This window comes from Cupressus sempervirens, chromosome 6 (genome assembly GCF_028749045.1).
Source record: "Cupressus sempervirens isolate cs-2001-9-10 chromosome 6, ASM2874904v1, whole genome shotgun sequence".
Lineage (NCBI taxonomy): Eukaryota > Viridiplantae > Streptophyta > Pinopsida > Cupressales > Cupressaceae > Cupressus > Cupressus sempervirens.
Window position 1 is genome coordinate 528,293,562 of NC_143123.1, and position 22,286 is coordinate 528,315,847.

The following is a 22,286-nucleotide window of genomic DNA, read 5'->3' on the forward strand; positions in this document are numbered from 1 at the left end:
TGAGGTTATATTATCTCTGGTTTCATGTTTTTTTGTTTGATGTGTTAAACTTACAATAGTTTGTGTATTGAAAATTTCTTGTGATGACCTCATCAGCAACTCCCATGGATTTTCATCCAAGGCATTAATAGTAACACAACGTCTACAACAAGGACAGTGTTTATGAAGAGACAACCATTTATCAATAAAAATGGAATGAAAATAGTGATGATAGATGTGTGAGAAATACAAATTTAAATTTAACTCACAACTGACAACCCTAACCCTAAAAACTTTGCTCGGCACTTAAAAGTTGCTCGGCACATGAAGGTGCCGAGTGCTAGTTTTACTCGACACTTGATGGTGCCAAGTGGTAGGTTGCTCGGCACTTGAAGAAAAGTGCTCAGCACAGGAAGGTGCCGAGTGCAACAAATTACTCGGCACTTGCTCAGCACTTGAAGGTGCCGAGTGACAGGCAACAGGTGCCGAGTGAGCTTGGCACAAAGAGGTGCTCGGCACCAATGGATGCTAAGTGAACTTGGCTCCAACTGAGAAAGAAGATGCTGAGTGTTCTATTTCAAACTTAAGAAATATAACTTAGGAAATATTTCAACATGAATGCTTTCACCATTAAAACCAAAAAGCCAAAGCTTTAACCTTTCAACCAAACTTGTCAAATGCAATGAATAGAAGATGAAGAACAATAGATTAAGTATGTTGCTTGCTTTCTATTCAACTAAGATTTAAACTATTACAAAATCTGGGAGCATTCAGCTTCAACCAGAAAAAAACCTAAAATGACCCTAAACAAATAATACTTCAAACTTCAATAAACTTTAAACCTACAACTCTAATGGCTACATACAATGGTGCCTGGAGAAATCACTGCTTCAATAGGACAAATCCAAACAAAAAACTTACAGAGTGAAAAAGGAACCACGTGCAACTGCAAGCACAAACTTCCTTCCTTCTTCCTTCTCTGCTCAGCTCTGCAACTCCTCTCTGATCTGCTTGATCTGCACTTACTTAAAAATGAATGTAGAAACATTCCTTTTGTCATATTCCATTCTTTTCCCTCTCAATGTTCAAATTCAAAATCTCACCTACCAAAATGAATTCCTACCGTTCATGGATGCCTGCAGTGACCTGATAGGGTAGATGGGCATGGGGCTCGAGGACAACCTGCAGGCATTGATGTTTAATTTCCAAAACTCCCCCTTTGTCCCGAGGCAAACAAAAAAGGATCATAGTTGATCCAAATCAACTACACCAAGACACTCTCTTAGGTGTAAAAAAGATACAAGGCCTAATGGCTTTGTGAAAATGTCTGCTAGCTGCTCCTCAGACTTGCAAAAATTCATTTTGATATCCCCATTCTCCACCAACTCTCTAATGAAGTGATATCTGATTTCTATGTGTTTGCTTCTCCCATGGAAGACTGGATTCTTGGACAATGCAATTGATGAGATGTTGTCACAACAAATTGTGGTTCCATCCTCTTGCCTTTCATTCAAATATGTCAAGATCCTCCTTAGCCAAATTGCTTAACATGCTGCTGCATTTGCTGCAATGTATTGAACCTCTACTATAGATTGAGAAACAATAGGTTTCTTCTTGGATGCCCATGAAATTGCACCCAATCCCATATGAAACATGTATCTGGAAGTGCTCTTCCTATCATCTAAACTTCCAGCCCAATCACTATCAGTATAGCCAACCAACCTGAAATCATTTGATGCAGCATACAAAATCCCAAATCCCTTAGTACCTTTTACATACCTTAGGATCCTCTTTCCCACTAGCCAATGGGAATCCTTTGGTGTTTCCATAAATCTAGAAATTATACTTACTGCATGCATTAGGTCTGGTCGAGTTGCAGTCAAATACATTAGAATTCTAATCATACTCTTGTATAGTGTTGGATACACTCTCTTGCTAGAGTCTTCCTTGCTCAACTTCAAACCTACTGCTATTGGTGTGGGGGTTGCCTTATTGTTCTACATTTTAAATCTCTCCAAGATCTACCTTGCATACTTTTCTTGAGAGATGAAGATGCCATCATCCATTTGTTTTACTTCTATGCCTAGAAAGTATTTCAAGAGACCTAAGTCTGTCATTTCAAATTCACTTTTCATGGCCTCTTTAAACTCACCAATTAGAGCCTTATCATTACCAGTAAAAATCAAGTCATCTACATACAAGACAATAATCAATACATTACCATCTGCTGCCTTGATGTAAAGAGTGGGCTCACCATTGCTTTTTCTAAAGCCATTGCTCATCAAATATGAGCCAATCCTACTGTACCATGCATGTGGAGCTTGCTTGAGCCTATAAAGAGCTCTCTTCAATCTATATACTTTATTCTCTTCACTTGCAACTTCATAACCAGGTGGCTGCTCCACATACACTTCTTCTTTCAATACACCATTTAGAAAGGAGGACTTCACATCCATTTGAAATACCTTCCACTTGTGCTGAGCTACAATTGCTATGATAGCACGCACGGTTTCCATTCTTGCAACTAGGGCATAGGTCTCAACATAGTCTCTTCCATACTGCTGTTTGTAGCCCTTGACTACCAGCCTTGCCTTATGCCTATCAATCTTGACTTCAACATTGCATTTGGTCTTGTAGACCCATTTCACTCCAATCACTTGCTTCTTGGGAGGCAATTCAGTTAGCTCCCATGTCTCATTCCTTTCTATCGCATCTATTTCCTCATCCATGGCCTTACACCATTTCTTCTCTTTAATAGCTTCCTCAAAATATATTGGATCACTATGAGAAAATAATGCAAAATTAACACTCTCATCATAATCTTCATACCTTTCATCTTGGTATAACTCCCTAAGACTCTTGGTCTTTCTTGGTAATAAGGAGGAGAGTGTGGGATTAGAATCTTCATTGTTGCTGCATTATCGACTAGCTCAGTCTTCACTGGTACTCGACACTAACACTCGGTCATGCCTAGAGGATCTTGGCAATGTCTGAACCTGCTTGCCTTTTCTTCTATTGGCTCCTTCTTCTTGCTGTTCATCAGCATCTTCTTCACTCATAATTGGCAATTTACTTGAAGTGCTTGGTGACTAGTCAATTTGTCCATAGCAAGATTGATTTTCAAGAAATTCCACATCTCTTGAAAGCATCATCTTGTTGTTCAATGGGTCATACAATCTGTATGCCTTTGATTCTAGGCTGTACCCTATGAAATGCATTTCACACCTTTGTCATCAATTTTTTGCCTTTTCTCTTTAGGCACATGTGCATATGCTACATATCCAAACACCCTTAAGTGTTCAACTGTCCATCTTATACGTGACCAAGCTTCCATTGGAATTTTGTCACGGACTGCCTTTGTAGGACACTTATTAATTAGGTAAACTGCTGTTGCCACAACATCTCCCCAAAATTTTGTTGGGAGACCTTTCTCTTTCATCATGCTCCTTGCTATTTCAACAATGGTCCTGTTCTTTCTTTCAACCACTCCATTCTGCTATGGTGTATAGCTAGCTGTGAGCTCTTTCTTAATGCCATGTTTCTTGCAAAAGTTTAAAAAAGAATTGGAGGTATACTCCCCTCCTCTATCTAATCTGAGGACCTTGATATAGTGTCCACATTCTCTTTCAGCCTGGGCTTTAAATTCTACAAATTTATCAAATGCTTCAGATTTATTCTTTAAGAAATACACCCATGTCCTACGACTAAAATCATCAATGAATGTCATAAAATAAGTACTCCCTTCAATGGAAGTAACTTGCATAGGACCAACTAGGTCGGTATGCACTAAATCTAATGGATATCTAGCCCTCCTAGAATTTCCAAAATTAAAGGGAAGCCTATGTTGCTTACTCAAAATACAAGCCTCACACTTGTCACATGAATTTCCTATTCGTGGAAAACCTTCTACCATTATTTTATTTGACAATAAATTTAAACCTGCATAGCCAAGATGACCATACCTGAGGTGCCATAGCCGTGAGGGGTGTTCAATCACACTCCTTAGAGCTGATTGTGTGTGAGGTGCAGCAAAAATTTTAGATGAGAAACATGTCTCTATCCTCAAGGGAAACATTCTGTTCTTTGTCATTTGAACTACTGCAAGTAAGTTCTTACACTCATCCTTTTCATGAATGACACATGTGTCATTCTCCATCAGCACTTCGTATCCATTTTGAATGAGCTGACCAATGCTCATCAAATTGTGCTTCATACTAGGGGAAAAATACACATTTTGTATTTCCCTTTTCTCACCTTTCTTGGTGCAGACCATAATAGATCCTTTTCCCACAACTGGTAGGGTTCCATTGTTACCCATGTTAATTTCTAATTTGAAACTCTTGTCAATGAATGGAAACAAGGTTTTGTTACCACTCATGTGGTTGCTACATCCACTGTCGAGGTACCAAACCTCAGGGCTTCCTTCTTCACCAACATTACACATGATGAAGGCAACAACATTGGGTCCACTTCCCATGTTCACATCAGCCACATTTTCTTGTCCTGAGTGATCATTCTGCTTCTTCCAGCATTCATTTGCATAATGCCCATATTTATGATATTAGTAGCATTCTACGTTACTCTTATTTGAGTTGTATTTTTTCTTACCTCCTCTTGAAGTATTTTGTGAGCTACTTGCTCCATCTGCTCTTCATGAGCTTTCTGCTGCAGCATTCCTTTGTCCTCCATTACCTTGGCCTCTACCTCTGGAGTTCCTGCCAGAGCCATTTCTTCCTCTCCCCCTTCCTCTTGGATTTGACTGAGCCTTGAATGCTTGCTATCAAGAAGTAGAAGATGTGGATCTATTGATCCTATGCTCATGGGTTTGAAGAGAACCCATCAACTCATCCATTATCAAAACACTGAGGTTTTTTGCCTCTTCTATGGTTATGACCAAATTGTCATATTTTTGGGGTAAACTCCTCAATATCTTTTCCACTATCCTCTGCTCTTGATAGTCTTCTCCATTTGACTTTAGTTGATTAATTACATTTGAGGTCCTTGAACTGAAGTCTGCAACTGATTCATTTTCCTTCATCTAAAGGTTCTCAAATTCTCTCCTTATATTCTGTAGCTTTACAGTACAAACTTTATCAGTTCCCTTGAAGTTTGTCTCAAGGATATCCCATGCTTCCTTTTCATAATTTGCTGCTGCAATCTTTGGAAAAATTGTCTCTATCATTGCTGCTTCAATAAGACTTAATGCCTTTGCATCTTTCATCCTTGACTCTTTCAAATGAGTCTTCTATGCATTTGTGAGGGAAGCATACTGAGTTGGATCAGTCACATCATTGAATCCATTAACTACAAACTCCCACAAATCATTTGCAACCATAACAATTTTCATTTTCTTTGCAAATGTATCATAATTCTATCCATTAAATGATGGCGGTTGCTGCCATATCTTTCCAGCATCTCCTGCCATGATAAATATCCCAAGAAAATAAATGTCCTAACTCGCTTTGGATGTGGGCCCTCAAAGCTCTGATACCATGTGAGAAATACAAATTTAAATTTAACTCACAACTGACAACCCTAACCCTAAAAACTTTTCTTGGCACTTAAAAGTTGCTCGGCACATGAAGGTGTCGAGTGCCAGTTTTACTCAGCACTTGATGGTGCCAAGTGGTAGGTTGCTTGGCACTTGAAGAAAAGTGCTCGGCATAGGAAGGTTTTGAGTGCTAGAAATTACTCGGCACTTAAAGGTGCCGAGTGATAGGGAATAGGTGCCGAGTGAGCTTGGCACAAAGAGGTGCTCGACACTTGCATAGGAAATGCTCAGCACTAATGGATGCTAAGTGAACTCAGCTCCAACTAAGAAAGAAGATGTCGAGTGTTCTGTTTCAAACTTAAGAAATATAACTTAGGAAATATTTCAACATGAATGCTTTCACCATTAAAACCAGAAAGCCAAAGCTTTAACCTTTCAACCAAACTTGTCAAATGCAATGAATAGAAGATGAAGAACAATAGATTAAGTATGCTACTTTCTTTCTATTCAACTAAGATTTAAACTATTACAAAATCTGGGAGCATTCGGCTTCATCTAGAAAAAAATCTAAAATAACCCTAAACTAATAATACTTCAAACTTCAATAAACTTTAAACCTACAACTCTAATGGCTGCATACAATGGTGCCTAGAGAAATCACTGCTTCAACAAGACAAATCCAAACAAAAAACTTACAGAGTGAACAAGGAACCACGTGGAACTACAGGCACAAACTTCCTTCCTTCTTCTTTCTCTTCTCAGCTCTACAAATTCTCTCTGATCTACTTGATCTGCACTTACTTAAAAATGAATGTAGAAACATTCCTTTTGTCACATTCAATTCTTTTCCCTCTCAATGTTCAAATTCAAAATCTCACCTACCAAAATGAATGCCTGCCGTTCATGGATACCTGCGGTGACCTGACAGGGTAGATGGGCGTGGGGCTTGAGGACAACCTACAGGCGTTGATGTTTAATTTCCAACAAGATGGGTAGTATTCTTAAACAATTCCCATCCCTAAAATTCTCAAGGTAGATTGGGCAGCTTAAATTCATTGTTTTGGCTTCACTGTTCAAGTCTTTTGCAGTAAATTGAAACCTCTGGAGCTGCTCTATCTCAGTGGGAGAAAATCCAAGTGTTTCACCTTCATTTTCTACTTGTAATAATTCTATAACTATTGCCATTTCTCTTTCCCTTTCCCATTCTCTTTCTCTTTCCCTTTCCAATTCTCTTTCTCTTACTAATGTTTGCTGGTGGTTTATGTGCTTCAACCAATCAAATATGAGTCTTAAGAGAATTATGGACAAAATTAACACAATAATAATAGGCACGTCCATATTTTTCTCCTTACTACAAACAAAAAATAACTCATTACAAATATATATGTGACATGTCCATGGCCTTAAATCATACATTCATTGGAAATACAACGTTAGGGAAAAAATAAGTTGCCTATTTCAAATTAATCCTCAATTTGGTTTCAATGAGATAGAAACTATACCGTATGTACATTTCAATCTATCATACCACTTTAAGAAAACTTACATTAGTTAAGATGCATTTTTACAAAAGGATTACTTTTTTTCTCAACCATAGAATTCAATTAGATTATAAAACTGTACAATATTAATTAAGATAGTTTGCTTATTTCTTTCATACATTATTAGAAAGCAAAGCCGACTCATGTCTAGCTCAACTGTTTCAGAAGACTTCTATAAAAGACAAAATCATCATGGTATAAACTGATGGTTTCATGATATCTTTGTTAGATGTTGTCTTGCTTTCTTCAGCATACTCAAATAATAGATAATTAACATTATCAACTAGCACTTGTACTATTGAAGGGTGTAAGGGTTAAGCTGATAGTCTTGTATATATTTAATGATGTTTTTAAATAGTTATTAATATGTTTTTGGTTATAATTGAATTTTATGGTTCTAAAATATTTTTTAGAACATTGATTCTATCTCTGTGATATCACCAAAACTTGTGTAATAGATGATAGATCAAAAAAATCCCTAACACAATATAAGTGAAATAGATATATGCATATAGCTCTATGAAGCCACACACACACACAAATGAATGTCTATCCTTCTAACAATCCTTTCTTAATGGATAGCTATCCATATTTCCTCTCCGCATCCTTATTAAAAATGCTTGTTATTCTACCCCATTTTCTCCTTCTTCTCCTACTTGGCATTCCTCATCTTAGAGTTCATCCTCATCCTCCTTCTCACTCCTTCTCTACCTTCTCCTTCCCCATTACACTTTATTGTTGTTCCCTTTCCTTTTCTTTACCTTCTCCCTCTCATTTATAATTTTTTATTTTGTGAATTGATTATCACATTTATGCTCATTCTCATTCTTCTCATTCTCCTTCTTCCACTTCATCCTACCCTTCTTATCCTCCTCCTGGCTCCTTCTCTACCTTCTCCTTCCTCTATTCTCTTTTTCATATTTTAATAATTTGTGTACATGCAAGAAGAATTATGATGTGCTAACACTATAAATTTTACATGACTATTTTAATATCCTTATTACTAGCTAAATGCATTGATTATTTGTACAACTTAACAAACATTTCAGTTCCTAGATTTCAAATAAGAAACAAATTTAATGACACATTTTCTATAGTAATAACTTTAACAAGCTAACTACCATAAAATATATGAAAAGATATAATTTAAAAAAGTAAAAAAATATTTATAAATAAGAGATGAGATTTATTTTATTACAAATAATATTTCAAAAAAAAAAAAAAAATGAGAAATAAGATTTATTTTATACTTTTATTTTCTTAAGAAAATCTTTTGAATTCCTTTTAAAAATGATAATTTAATATTTTCAATTTATTTTGAAAATTTTATTAAATTTTTATATAGAAGTATTGGAAACTTCATCACAGTAAGAAGGAATTTACTTTAGTTGTTTCCAAATGAATTACCACACTGCTAGCATAAACATAGATATCACAAAATAATAATTTATAATGCTCATAGTCACTGTTCCTAATAAAAAATGCAAACCAAATCTAAAACTATGAAATCTATTTAGAAGCTTAGGAAATTTTAACCATATAAATCTAGAGTGTGTTTCTCTTGCTGCTTTCCATTCCAGTGTTAGAAGCCATTTTTAGATTCCTCATCTGGTCATGTTTGATTGTAAGACTTTTTTTTATCTACCATGGAACCCAACTGTGAGATGAGCAGGAGATTACCTCTTCCAAGCCCCACAAGACTGCTAGAGTAAAAGAAACCTCCGTTGTCATGGTCGCATCCAAAAACAATGCTTGCAAGCGTGTCGTCGTTACCACTTTCAATGGACATATGAAAAATGAGCATCACAAAGAGAGTTAGAGTGATAAATTGCAAATTTAATTTAATTCAGTCTTGGCAACTGACACAACACCAACTAAGGCGATGATATTTTATCAAATTGTAGATTGTAATGTTAGTCCTAGTAAATTTATTGAAATAGAAATCATAGTTTGAAAAATATTTAAAAGGGTTTACATCACCCAAAAAAATCCGATATCTGGTGGTTTAGCTGACTTTACGGTTTTCGAGAATTCTAGCATGTCATAACATTCCGGCGGCAATCCTCTGAGAAATAAGCCTATCAGCTGAAAAATGATGATAAGATTATGCTTGTAGAAAATTTATCTATTTTTCTTATTTTTAAAATGGTTGAAATTTTATTTTTTATTTTTAAAATGGTTCAAATTTTATTTTTATTTTTATTCCTAATAGATATATTTTAATTTGAGTCTTTATTTCCCATAAGAAATAACAATTAGAAAATTATTGGATAGCTGTTTTTTATATATTAGTTTCATTTGTTCATGATTGATTAGCATGTGTGATGTTGTCTAGAAGTGTTTAGAGTAGATTTATTGTTGCAGGAGCAAGTGCTGGGCATAGGGATTTTTGGTCTGCAATTGTGCCGGTGTTTAAATATTTTTTGTTATTATTAAAATTTAGGGTTTGCATTGCATTTGGGGTGGTGTTTAATTTTAGGGCTTAATTTAATATTTTTTTATAACTGTAGTAAAGGTTTAAACAAAACCTTTACGGGTCTGGTGGTTGCCAAAACTAGTTCTTAATGTTGGAAATGATTGAAATGATCATAAGAAAAGTTGTTGGAATAACATATGGAATTGGTAAAAGAATGTCCTCAATCATTGTTTTGTCATTGATGTCAAACTTGCTACTTGCAAGAATGATAATTTCTCTAATGATCCAAATACTATCAATTAGTTGATTGTCAGGGAGGAGGCAATCAATAAGATGTAACTAGAACACCTAGAGAAAGGTTGAAGTTATGATGTTGTAATGAAGTACAAGGATCAGCTAAGCCATTGATGAAAAAGTGTATTTGATGACATACTACAAAGAATGGGCAAACTGAAACATATCAAAGATTTAAGGTTTTAGCTAAGTCTTTTGTAAAGCTCAAACTAAGTTCATTAGAGAGAAGGAGCCGAGCAAGCTAGTAAAAGCCGAGAAAATTCCTAGTTAATGCTAAGTAAACTTTAGATGCTGAGTGAAATCAAGTGCCGAGCAGAATCAAGTGCCGAGCAGAATCAAGTGCCGAGCGAAACCAAGTGTCAAGCAGAATCAAGTGCCGAGCAAAACCAAGTGCCGAGTAGAACCAAGTGCCGAGCAGGTATAGGTGCTGAGTAACACAAAGGTGCTAAGCACCAGTAACTCAATAATGCCGATCTGCTGCATTATTTTGAAAATCAAAGATTCACCAGATCTAAGCTGGCAAGGTTGTTATCTAGAAATTTGTGAATTAAAAGGAAGATAAGAATGATGAGCTGGTGGCACAGAACACCATGATGTAGATTTTTTTTCTTTCAAGGATATAACTAGCAAAGTTTCTAGAAGAGAACAAGATATGGGGTAGATACATTGTATCCTACCTAATCCATTTTGAAGCCCTAAAATTGGAGAGGGAAAATTGAGTGGCAAAGGCAAATCAGACTTCTATATAAGAAGACATAAGTTAATGAAGAAAGAGAGCGAGAGGGGAATAAAGAAAGAAAGGTGGTCAAGCATAAAAGCATGAAGTGCTGTAGAATGTGCTAAGGAGAAGAAAGCACAAGAACTCTATTTGGATAGACGACCACAATGATGATTGCATTGGTAGAATGAGTAAGAAGACTCAAGGAGATGAAGCTTGAGAGGGAGACAAGCAGTCAGAGTTGAAGTGATTGAAGCCAAGAATAAGGATTGAATTGAAAGTGTGATATGAAATCTGCAAAGTATATTGTAAGTTATATCAGATCAAAAGACCATTATCGTTACTTTCTAGCAATTGTAAAAGTAAGTTTAAATCCTATGGACTTAGGTTGGTTTAATAGTCATAAGATAAATCCTTTAATAGGGTGACATTCCAAGTGAATGTTCTAAAGACCTTTAACCAGGCCCATTCCTAACAGTTTGCTGAAATCCGTTAACAGGGTCACATTTAACAGTGTGCTGTAAGCCTTTAACAGGGCAGGCTTTTAGTAGGGAATCACTTCAGAAGAGTGAGAATCAAGTAGCATGTTACTGGTGGTTTTTCCCAAATTGGGTTTCCACGTAAATCATTGTGTCATGTGTTGATCTTGAATGTTTTATCTTTGCATATTGATTTACTGTAACTTGCTTATATGATTGATTTAAGTTTGAACAGATGAAAAGGGTATGGATTCATTAAAAGTAGTAAAAAGGTATTAATAGGGAATTTTAGACCTTGAATAACTGATTCACCCCCCCCCACCCCCCCCCCCCCCCCCCCCCCCCCCCCCCCCCTCCTAGTTATTCTAAATAATTCTAACAATTGGTATTAGAGCCTGACTGTTGATTCAGTTTAAAGGGACTACAAGCAGAAAAGATCAAAATGGCAAAGAGAGAAGTTCCCAAGCTCAACAAAGACAACTTTGTTGCATGGCAAAGTTTGATGAAGCTACATCTTGGATCCATTGGAGATTATGCCCAAAATTCAATTGTCACTGAACATGTAGATCCAACAGGTGCTCCTATTGCAGAAGACATGAAAATCAAGCAAGAACACAATCAGACAATGCTAGAAATTGCCTCTGCACTCAGCTATGCTGAATTTGATGATATCAAAGGATGTGACACTGCATTCAAAAATTGGAAAGCCCTATCAGACATCTATGGAGGAGATCATAATGTACAAAGAGCAAAAAGAGAAAGTCTTAGAGGAAAGTTTGATGACATGAAAATGGAAGAAAATGAGAATGCTGCTCAGTATGGTGCAAGAATAAAGGAAGTGGTAAGTGCAATAAGATGCTTGAGTGGTCAACTGGATGAAGATACTATTAATAGTAAGTTCTTAAGAACCTTGCTCCCTATCTATGCTATTAGAGTATCAGCAATACAAGAGCTAAGATGTATACTAAGAAATAATCTAAGTTTTGAAGGTATAATAGGTAGACTCACTGCATTTGAGTTATCTAACTTTGACAACTACAAACCTGAAAATGCTGAATCTTCTTTTAAGGCCAAGTTATCACTGAAAGATGCCAAACAGGTGAAATCAAAGAAAGGAAGAAAAATGAAGTATGTATCTAGTGACAGTAGCACTGATGAAGAAGATGTGGAACAATTGGAAGCATTGCTCGCTAGAAGATTTCACAGGGGCAAAGGAAAATTCAAAGGTAAGATGCCTATCATTTGTTTCAATTGCAATGAAGTAGGTAATATTGCTGCAAGATGTCCACAGAAAAAGGATTCCAAGGAAGGCAACAAATACAAGAACAGAAGAGATGATGACAAAGAAAAAGGTAAGAAGTGTTATATTGTTGAAGAAAATTCTGATGATAATGATGATGAAGTTGTTTATGTAGCTATGAAGGACCAATCTGATGAAGAAGAGACCACAAAAATGGTAACATGTATAAACAAGAATGACATATGCATCATAGACAGTGGATGCTCACATCACATGACAAGAGACAAAAGTAAGTTTATTAACTTTACTCAGTATGATGGAAATAGTGTTAGATTTGGTAATAATGCTCCATGTCAAATCAAAGGAAAAGGTTCCATTAAGCTCACAAAGCAAATTTCATGTGATAATGCATACTATGTTGAAGGATTAAACTACAATTTACTGAGTGTCTCACAGTTAGGCAATATAGGCTGCAAAGTGGAATTTGGAAACAAAACTGCAAAAATCTATGATACTGAAGGTAAACTGATAGGAAAAGGAGATCAAACAAAGAGTAATTTGTTTTACCTTGATATGGATAATGTTTCTTGTTTATTTGCAAAATTTGATGATGAATGGTTATGACATAGAAGATTATGTCATGTCAACTTTGACAATCTAGTCAACATCAGCAAAATGAAGAAAGTTAGAGGTTTACCAAAATTGAAGAAGCCTGATAATATCATGTGCAAACAATGTTAGCTAGGAAAGATGACAAAGTCAAGTTTCAAAAGAAAAAACTATACATCTAAAGAGATATTTGAGTTAGTTCACACTGACTTATGGGGTCCAATGGAAAAACAAAGCTATAGAGGAGATAAATAGTAATGCTATTTGTTGATGACTATTCCAGGATGATGACTGTTATGTTCTTAAAACAAAAATTTGATGCTTTTCAAATGTTTAAGTGGTATGTGGCTAGAGCTGAAAAGGAAACTGGAAAAAGATTGAAATGCCTAAGATCAGATAGAGGTGGTGAATTTACATCAAATGAATTCGAGATATTCTGTAATGACAATGGAATCAAAAGACAAACGTCAGCTCCTAGAACTCCCCCATAGAATGGAATTGCTGAAAGAAGAAACAGATCTGTAATTGACTGTGCTAGAACATTAATGATGGAAAAGAATGTTGCTCTAAAATATTGGAGAGAAGCTATAATTGTAGCCGTTCATACACTGAACCGAGTACAAGTAAAGAAAGGTACAAATACAACACCTTTTGAATTATGGCATGGTCACTCACCCAATGTAAAACATTTCAAAGTGTTTGGTTGCAAATTTTTTATCCTTAAAGATGTTAGAAATGGAAAATTTAATGCAAAAAGTGATGAAGGCATATTTCTTGGTTACTCCACTAGAAGTAAGGCATATAAGTGTTTGAATATTAACACTAACAAAATTGTGGAAAGTGCAAATGTAAATTTTGATGAGCACACAAAAGTCCAAGTTGAAATACCAAAGAAAATGGAAGAGTATAGAACCTTTGTGTATTCTTATGAAGGAATGACTGTTGATGAAAATGATATCAATCAAATTGGAAATCAACAACAGGTATCAATTTCAATCGATTCACAACCAGTGAATGCTGAGTTGCATTCAGAAGCTGAGTTGTAGAATGAAAAAAATGTAGAATTTGATTCTAAAGACAGCATACATGGTGAAGAACAACCTGACAACGAAGTGCATAGTGATCTTGAATCCAAAAGATCAAACATGGAAACAAGGATAGAGCCAAGATTATCCAAATATGTAAAAAGACATCACCCTGCTGAACAAATAATTGGTGAAAAAGATGCAAGACCAGTGACAAGGAATAGAATAAGACATGAATCATGTCTGATTAGTAAATTTGAACCCAAGACAGTATATGGTGCATTACAAGATGATGACTGGTATAAAGCTATGGAAGAAGAAATTGATCAAATAAGAAAAAACAAAACCTAGAGTTTGGTTCCCAGACCAACTGACAAGAATGTGATTGGCACCAAATGGGTATTCAAAAATAAACTAGATGAGAATGGTGAGATTACCAGAAACAAAGCTAGACTAGTATGTAAGGGTTATGCTCAAGAAGAAGGAATAGACTATGGAGAAACATTCGCTCCTGTTGCTAGAATGGAAGGAGTAAGAACTTTACTTGCATATGCTACTTACAAAGATTTTAAAGTCTATCAGATGGATGTAAAATCTTCTTTCTTAAATGGTATACTAGAAGAAGAAGTCTACATTGAACAATTAGAAGGATTTGTTGATGAAAACAACAGGGATATGGTGTGTAATTTACATAAAGCACTCTATGGTTTGAAACAAGCACCTAGAGCATGGTATGAGAGACTTCACAAGTATCTAGTGGAAATTGGATTTGAAAGAACTAATGATAACAACAACATGTACATCAAAGAAGAAGAAGGTAAAGACATTATTGTATCTGAAATCTTTTTGGATGACATAGTGTTTGGTGGTAAGGAAGTACTTTGCAAAGGCTTTGCTGACAAAATGAAACATGAATTTAAGATGTCTATGTTTGGAGAAATCAAATTTTTTGTTGGATTGCAAGTACATCAACTCAAACATGGAATATTTGTTACACAATCAAAGTACATCAAAGAAATTCTTAAAACATTTGGATTGGAGGAATCCAAACCAGTTAGCACACCAATGGCCACAGGAAATAAGCTATCCAAAAATGATGAGTGAGCTGAAGTTAATCAAACAATGTACAGATCCATGATTAGAAAGCTACAATATGTTGTACATAGTAGACCAGACATAGCATTAGTAGTTGGAATAGTGGCTAGGTTCTCTGCTAATCCTAAAGAAAATCATCTCATAGTAGTAAAAAGAATAATGAGATATCTTAAAGGAACTGATGATTTTGGTCTATACTACAAAAAGAATGGAAAATTTGAGCTCAATGCATATATAGATGCAGACTAGGGAGGAAACATTGATGATAGAAAAAGCACAAGTGGAGGTGCATTATTTCTAGGCAAAAGGCTGGTTACCTGGACTAGCAAGAAACAAACATGTACATCCCAGTCCATTGCAGAGTCAGAATATGTGGCAGCTGCAGTCAATTGCACAAACATTGTATGGCTCACACATCTATTGAATGGAATGAAAGAAGAAGTAACAAAACCTGTGATATTGTATTGTGATAATACAAGTGCTATTAACATATCCAAAAATCCAGTGATGCATGCAAAAATCAAGCATATTGAAATCAAGTATCATTATGTCAGAGAATTTGTAGAAGACAAACAAGTGAAGTTGGAATACATTCACACAAAGGAACAAACTGCAGATATCTTCACCAAACCATTGCCCAAGGATGCCTATGAATATCTTAGAGGCAAATTAGGGGTCATACCCCTAACTCAAGAAGCTTAAGGAAACAAGGAAGCTACCTTGCATCAACAGGAATAAATCATTAAAATATTAACAAGTTGATGCAAAGGATGACAGCAGGAACAAAAACTCCAAATCAGTCACAAGCATGGTGACAAAGGGAGAAAAACAACAAAGAAGCCAAAGCTCATATTTTGCATGATAAAGATGCTACATCGTTGGCATTCATGTCAAAGAGGTTGAAATATGCAGAAAACTGATCAATACAAAGAAAGAGGGAGATATATATGAAAGAGGGAGATATATGAGATTAGTAGCAAAAATGCAGCAAGACAACGTATACAATCTTGGTGGTAACTGAGTTGATTAATTGTAATAATTGATCAGTTTGGTTTTCCATCAATGCCAAAGAGGGAGATTATTGGAAATGATTGAAATGATCATAAGAAAAGTTGTTGGAATAACATATGGAACTGGTAAAAGAATGTCCTCAATCATTGTTTTGTCATTGATGTCAAACTTGCTACTTGTAGGAATGACAATTGCTTTAATGATCCAAATACTATCAATTAGTTGATTTTCAAGGAGGAGGCAATCAATAAGATGTAACTAAAACACCTAGAGAAAGGTTGAAGTTATGATGTTGTAATGAAGTACACGAATCAGCTAAGCCATTGATGAAAAAGTGTATTTGATGACATACTACAAAGAATGGGCACACTGAAACATATCAAAGATTTAAGGTTTTAGCTAAGTCTTTTGTAAAGCTCAAACTAAGTTCATTAGAGAGAAGGAGCCGAGAAAGCTAGTAAGAGCCAAGCAAATTCCTAGTTAATGCTAAGTAAACTTCAGATACCAAGTGGAATCAAGTGCCGAGTAGAACTAAGTTTCGAGCAGAATCAAGTGCCAAGCAAAACTAAGTGTCGAGCAGAATCAAGTGCCGAGCAGAACCAAGTGCCGAGCAGGTAGAGGTGCCGAGTAATATAGAGGTGTCGAGTACCAGTAACTCAATAATGCCGAGCTGCTACATTATTTTGGAAATCAAAGATTCGCCAGATCTAAGATGACAAGGTTGTTATCTAGCAATTTGTGAATTAAAAAGAAGATAAGAATGATGAGTTGGTGGCACAGAACACCATGTAGAAGGTTTTTCTTTTAAGGATATAACTGGTGAAGTTTCTAGAAGAGAATAAGATATGGGGTAGATACATTATATCCTACCTAATCCATTTTGAAGCCCTAAAATTGGAGAGGAAAAATTGAGTGGCAAAGGCAAATCAGACTTCTATATAAGAAGACATAAGTTAATGAAGAAAGAGAGCAAGAGGGGAATAAAGAAAGAAAGGTGGTCAAGCATAAAAGCATGAAGTGTTGTAGAATGTGCTAAGGAGAAGAAAGCACAGGAACTCTGTTTGGATAGACGACCAAAAGGATGATTACATTGGCAAAATGAGTAAGAAGACTCAAGGAGATGAAGCTTGAGAGGGAGACAAGCAGTCAGAGCTGAAGTGATTGAAGCCAAGCATAAGGATTGAATTGAAAGTGTGATCTGAAATCTGCAAAGTATGTTGTAAGTTATATCAGATCAAAAGGCCATTATCGTTACTTTCTAGCAATTATAACAGTAAGTTTAAATTCTATGGACTTATGTAGGTTTAATAGCCATAAGATAAATCCTTTAACATGGTGACATTCCAAGTGAATGTTCTAAAGATTTTTAACTAGGCCCATTCCTAACAGTTTGGTGAAATCCTTTAACAAGGTCACATTTAACAGTGTGTTGTAAGCCTTTAACAGGGCAGGCTTTTAACAGGGCATTACTTCAGAAGAGTGAGAATCAAGTAGCATGTTACTGGTGGTTTTTTCCAAATTGGGTTTCCACGTAAATCATTGTGTCATGTGTTGATCTTGAATGTTTTATCTTTGCATATTGATTTACTGTAACTTGCTTATATGATTGATTTTTGTTTGAATAGATGAAAAGGGTATGGATTCATTAAAAGTAGTAAAAAGGTATTAATAGGGAATTTTGGACCTTGAATAACTAATTCACCCCCCCCCCCCCCCCTCTCTCAGTTATTCTAAAGAATTCCAACACTTAACTGTTTGGCTTTGTTTATAAATTCTCTCTGAAATCTTTTGGAAGAGTATGATTTGAGGTTTTCTTTTCTGTGTGAAGGACTGAGATATTGAGAAGATTATTATCTGGCCCTGAACAAATGAAATAAATAATATTTGTAGTGCTTTCTTGTTACTTGGTTTTGGTTTTATTTTGTTCACTTTGCAAATTGATTAGGGATGCATATCATATCTATGGGTTTCTGAATAAAGTAGAAGTAGAATTATTTTTTTTGGTTTAAAAGTTATTGCTATAGGAAGCCAGACTCACACAAGAACCTCTGGAAGTTTATTTGGGAAAAAATGCCTCTTGCTCACATGAACACCATGTGAAGTGGCTTGAGTGTGGTGGAGAGTGGGTAGGAGGAATGTACATTACTCTCGTTATGGCCATTTGCAAGAATGGGCTACAGTTTGAAGAAACATGTGTTTGGTAAGGCAACATCCCTATGTGCTCGCCATGAATGAACACATGTAACCTGTAAGGTGATGTTCATATTTGGTATTTTCCCTGTAGTTTTTTCTTCTTTTTTTTCAGTTTTTTCTTTCCATCCAATATTGAGCCTATTATAGGCTTTGTCCTTGTTATCTCCTCATCAGATTTGGATCAGAGCTTAGAAGATTCTAAGTGTGTAGAAGGCAATCTACACCTGGCAGAGTTGGGTATATGACTTTTGTTAGTGAATTTTTTGTGGTTGTAGGTGCTAGTTCACTCACTGCAGATGGGTGGATAGGAGATCTACTAGGTTAAGGCCATAGGAGATGGCCTAGGGCCAGAGAAGATGGTCCTTTGTGTGTCGCCAAAAGTCTTGGGGAGAGAGGCAAGAGGGACTCCCAAGTGAGGGACAAAGTGTTGGTGTTTGTGAGAAGCATGGAGGAGTGTATAGTGGAATGGGAGAAGCACCTTGATGGCAACCAGTTGAACTCCATTGATGGGAGTCATTCTATAAAGAGTCATAGTTGAAAGTGGTAAAGAATGGAAGTAGCAGAGGCATCGATCAAGTGAAGATATTTCCATAGGGACATGGAAATTTTGAAGCTGGGGAGTATGGTGCAATGGCACCCATGAAATATTTAATTTTGATCATTGTTTATCTACTATTATGCAAAAATGTAAGCATGTAATTCAAAATGTATAAATGTCATAAGTTTTGGCAATATCACACCACATGTAACGAGAATCTTGTGTTCTTAAAGAATCACCAAATAATCATAAATGTAATTGATAGTTGGATAATTAATAAGTATGTAACCGAAAGGGAAAATGTACAGTTTTTTAATTTTTACAATTGTCTTTATATAGACAAGATTATTCAATTAGAGGGGGCGATCGATAGTTGGAAGGGATAAACTTAAATAATGGGGGCTCTCTGGCGGCAGCCAGAGAGCCATGCAAAATGTAATTGTTGTGTTAATATAATAGTTTCTTTCATCTTGTGTTTTAGTTTCCCATCGTGTCATCCTCTCTATAGCTTTCATGGTTGGATGTCTTGTAGTTTGTTATTGTAGAGTTATGATATAGCATTGAGTGACAATTTTTTTTGTTACATGTTTTTGGGGAGGAATTATTTTTTTTGAATTGGGTTTTAGATAAGGTAAAATGAATTTGATGTTATATTATGCTGAACATTATTTGTTTTAGAATGGTAATGGATCATGAGCCTTTATTTTTTTGTTTAGAGAAAGAAATTATGGAAGAGATATAGATTTGAAGATTGTTTTCATGTCTCTACATTAGATTGGTATCAGAGCAGATTTCAAAAGAAGAAATGTATAGTTCCAAGTTGGAAACATGTTTATGGTTCACTTGAACAAAGATCAGTTACCTCGGGGCAGCCATACAAAGTTGTTGATGAAGAAGATTGGACCATGTGAAATTTTAGAAAAGTATGGAGAAAATACTTACAAAGTGGCATTACCTCTAGATGTAGCTATTTCACCTATATTTAATGTCTTGGATCTCACATTGTATAAAGGTTCAAACAAAGAAGTTGGTACAGAAGCAACAACACATGAATCAAATGATTGGATTCAAGAATTGCCTTCTAAAGAGACACCCCAGATGGAAAGTATCATCAATAGCAGGGAAGCGATGAGGACAAGACACAAAGTACACATGGAGTATTTGGTTAAGTGGAAGGGCCTTCTAGATTCTAAAGCTACTTGGTTGTCAGAAAGAAAAATTCTAAGGCAAGGTGGGGATATACAACAGTTGGTCTCCAAGAGGACTTGAGACAAAATTCACCCCCAGGAGTATGCTACAAGAGCAAGTGCTGGGCATAGGAATTTTTTGTTTGCAATTGTGATGGTGCTTAAATATTTTTTGTTATTATTAAATTTTAGGGTTTGCATTGCATTTGGGGTGGTGTTTAATTTTAGGGCTTAATTTAATATTTTGTTATAACTTTAGTAAAGGTTTAAACAAAACTTTACGGGTCTGGTGGTTGCCAAAACTAGTTCTTAACTATTTGGCTTTGTTTATAAATTCTCTCTGAAATCTTTTGGGAGAGTATGATTTGAGATTTTCTTTTCTGTGTGAAGAAGGATTGAGATATTGAGAAGATTATTATCCGGCCCTGAACAGATGAAATAAATAATATTTGTACTATTTTCTTGCTACTTGGTTTTGGTTTTATTTTGTTCACTCTACAAATTGATTAGGGATGCATATCATATCTATGGGTTTCTAAATAAAGTAGAAGTAGCATTATTATTTTTGGTTTAAAAGTTATTGCTGTAGGAAGCCAAACTCACACAAGAACCTCTGGAAGTTTATTTGGGAAAAAATGCATCTTGCTCGCGTGAACACCATGTGAAGTGGCCTAAGTGTGATGGAGAGCAGGTAGGAGGAGTGTACATTACTCTCTTCATGGCCATTTGCAAGAATGGGCTACAGTTTGAAGAAACATGTGTTTGGTAAGGCAACATCCCTATGTGCTTGCCATGAATGAACACATGTAACCTGTAAGGTGTTATTCATATTTGGTATTTTCCCTGTAGTTTTTTTTTTTTTTTTTAGTTTCTTCTTTTCATCCAATACTGAACCTACTATAGGCTTTGTCCTTGTTATCTCCTCATTATTTATGAAGTCTATTCTTGAGAGATTGTACACACACTAGTTACAATATCTTGATGTGCATACTTTTGTAGAAATTTATTGTGGCTTATAGTTTTAAAATAAAGTTTCATGTGAACTTGAAGTATACTATTGTCGAGTTTCAAAGGGGTTGGTTATGTGGATAGGAAATTAGAAGTGATGGCATGATCACTATGTTAGGTTATTGATTGTGTAGTTATTTCAATTAAATGTGTTAGAGAATCATACAACTTGTTAGTTTTAGGAAGTATGTGAAGGTAGTTTGGAACAAGTTCAATTTGAGTTGAGCAATGCATAGTGTGTTGTCACTCTTGATGTGATCTGTTGGCCTTAAGACCAAGCCAACTACACACTCAATACATGGAAAAGAGTTTATGTCTAACTAGGAAATATTGCAAGTAAGTTCCAAAATGACATGCAACCATCATTAATACTAGACTAAATATATATTACTTATATAGATTCACTTTAAGCTATTATAGTGGATAGAAGTGATAAAAAATGTACAAGCTATTTATTTAATATGAAGTAGACTTGAATTGAACTATAGTGTTAGTCAATTTTCAGATCTTAAACATATTGAGAGAGTTTTCTAGTATAGATATTATTTCTATCAAATAGATGTTGAAGGTTGATATTTAAAAATTAGCATGGAGCTCTATGAAAGCAATTTTTTTTGTAATTGAGATTAGTATCTCATATTTTTTGTAATTTGATTAGTAATCTCAACCAATAAACCATTTTTACATTGAGAGATAATCATTCAAATAGTTGAAAGGAATCTTTAAAGCTAAACTTAAGTGCATAAAGAGTTAGGTATATTTACATGATTTGAGATTTCTTAAATTCTTAAACATTGTGTAGAGTAAAGATGGTTTATTGGACAATACATTTCATCACTGTATCTTTCACACTTTGTTTCTGAATATAAAAAGTAGCAAGAGGGTGTTGACCTGTAGTACAAATAGTAGAAACTAGACAATGTTAGAAATAATAGAACCTAGTTCCAAACAACTAGATACAAAGAATCTTAGCTAAAGTCTACCTCTATCAAAAACAAAGGTCTCAATGTGGAGAACCCACTAACCATGGTCCATATTACTAACGATCAACATGGGACAAGCCCCCATACCAATAGCATTCTTAAACCAAAAATAAGAACAAAGACCCCAAAAGATTCCTTTAAAACAAACAACAACCATCTGTCATAATAAGAAAAAAAAATAAAGAGGGGGAAACAATCCTATCCTCAAAAGACCTAGTAACCAATCTCAGGCAATAGATAGCTTGTTCTTCTTTCACCACCATAGATAGGAAATGGATAGCCTATTCTTCTTTCACCATCATACACAGGCAAAGATTGGTATATTCTTCTACCATTATTATGGCCAAAGGTCCATAGCCACTATAACCACTAGTTCCAATCAGTATTGCCAAAAATCTTCCATCCCCTGGCATACTCCCTACCCACCTCAATACTAAAGGGATCCCTCTCAATAGAAGCTATGGGAGGAAAGATTAGGA